The sequence below is a fragment of the Macrobrachium nipponense genome, chromosome 33 (assembly GCF_015104395.2).
Source record: "Macrobrachium nipponense isolate FS-2020 chromosome 33, ASM1510439v2, whole genome shotgun sequence".
NCBI classification, from domain to species: domain Eukaryota; kingdom Metazoa; phylum Arthropoda; class Malacostraca; order Decapoda; family Palaemonidae; genus Macrobrachium; species Macrobrachium nipponense.
Genome location: NC_087219.1, coordinates 32,032,633 through 32,035,132, shown reverse-complemented (window position 1 = coordinate 32,035,132; position 2,500 = coordinate 32,032,633).

Sequence of the window (2,500 nt, the reverse complement as noted above, 5' to 3'; positions counted from 1 at the left end):
AGGATTCTATTGCGTATTTTCGTCGTAGGATATCGGGAGAGGTGTATGCTGGTTTTTCATAAGAGCAGAAGCTTCCATGAATAGTTCATTTGCAAATCATATTTCATTTTATTCTGAAGGATTGAATCTGTGTATTTGAAGTCCTTTATAGTTGTGGTCAGTTGACATCTATCTGTCTATCTATCTATCTATCTATCTATCTATCTATCTGTCTGTATGCCTGTCTATCTATCTATCTGTCTGTATGCTTGTCTATCTATCTATCTGTCTATCTATATATTTATCTATATATCTATCTGTCTGTCTGTCTGTGAGAAGCTGTGGAATGAAATATCTGGCTCTGTGATGTGCAAGCAAGTATTCACAGGACGACCTGAAATTAACATTTATTTTTTTTTAAATCTGGAAACCCTTCAATAAGAAAGAAAAAAGCCAATCTGAATGTCGTCATGGAAGTTCTGTTATTGATGAAGTTTTGATTTCATTCTGAAACTTTATGATCAGAATAAGAGTGGAACTCAATTTTCTTCTCATTTTCTGGCAATCAGTCTAACATGAGAGAGAGAGAGAGAGATTAAAGTCAGAAAAAGTGATAGAACGAAAAGAATTATTACATCCAGAAACATTGGCTATGGGTTATAGAATATGGGAGGAAGAATTGGTGTGGTTTGATTATTTATTTATTATTATTTTTTTTTTTTTGCACTTAGAATTTCTTATGACCTACCATGATTATTTATACATTTCAAATGTTTAAACAAGGGAGTGTTATATATTATAATTCCCAAGTCTATTTTTCATGTTTTGCCTTAATTACATAATCACTTATTGTATTTTTCACAGTGTATAAATGTTTCCATACATATATAGAGACTATGTCACTGTTAAATATCTTGATTTAACTTTTTGGTAATTTTTTATATTGTGATTTAAATGGCATGAAAGGTTTCCTATTTTGGACTTAAAGTTTTCTTATAAATTATTTAAACTTCATTTTGCATCCATAATACTGATAAAGTATTTAAATTTAAATTTGCGTCCATAGTACTAATAATATATTTCTACTCTATTTTGTATCCATAATACTAATTAAGTATTTAATCTTGATTTTGCACCAATAATACTAATTTAGTATTTAAACTTTATTTTGCTTCCATGATACTAATAAAGTATTTAAACTTTATTTTGCATCCATAGCAATAATCAAATGTGAATATTTTTTATCAGTAATATCCTTAAAAATTATATTTAAATAATCAGTCAGTTATTCTGACATGAAAACGAACACTTCGGGAATTAGAAGGTTCTCCTCATTCACGAATTTTATTTACGATTTAACTTCCAATCCACGATTCAGTTTGCACTATCTCGTTTTAAAGCGTCCAAAACTCTCTTAATCTTGAGCCTGACATCCGTTAAGTCCCGAGATTTGAAACTGATTGTTTACAATCGCGTTTAAAAATGACAGAGGCTGAAATGGAAGCGACTGATTTAGGAAAAATCGTTCGATGTACATTTCAAAAATATGGACTCGGTCGATAGAAATGCTTCGAGTCTCGGTTAATCCCGTTTGGAATCCTTATTTTGCTGTACAGAACATTTTTGTTTTCCATCTTCTCTGCGATGGACGTCGAGTCTGTTATATGATCATGATTTTTTTTTTTTTTTTTACATATTTACGACGTCCCAACTTTGTCTAGAACTGGGTCGTGAAACAAAGAAATCCATTGGTATGTATTTATACACACACACACACACACACATATATATATATATAATATATATATATATATATATATATATACAATTATATATATAATGATATATATATATATATATATATATATATGTGTGTGTGTGTATGTGTGTGTATGTATGTATGTTATAATAACATATGAATATATATATATATATATATATATATATATATATATATATATATAATATACATATATAAATAAGCCAAATCCACGAAGGAAAGTGAAACAATGAGTACCACAGCAGTATGTATATATATATATATATATATATATATATATAGTATATATATATATATATATATATATTGTATATATGTATATATATTTATTTCCTATATAGTGCATATTAATATATATATTATATCTATATATATATATATATATATATCTTCACGTTATATATTCATATCTAAATATTTATAAGAAACCAATCAGTACAAACGAACAACGACATCACAGGATAAGGAGAGTTCTTAGAATTTATGTTATATAATTTACAACAGCATGGTTTTTTTCTCTAACATGTATATATTTACAATCTCAACAATATCTGGAGTTACAAACTCTGTACAGTACAAGGTAAATGGTGATAAGAGAGGATTTTATAATTTTTTTTTTTAAGTCAGTCATGATTGTCTCTCGGGAGCGTATTGATTGTGGCATTGCGCAGTTCTGTTGCCGTATAACACAATCAACACCTTGGAGAAGACAATCGACCACTAATTGTGTAGCTACACTGC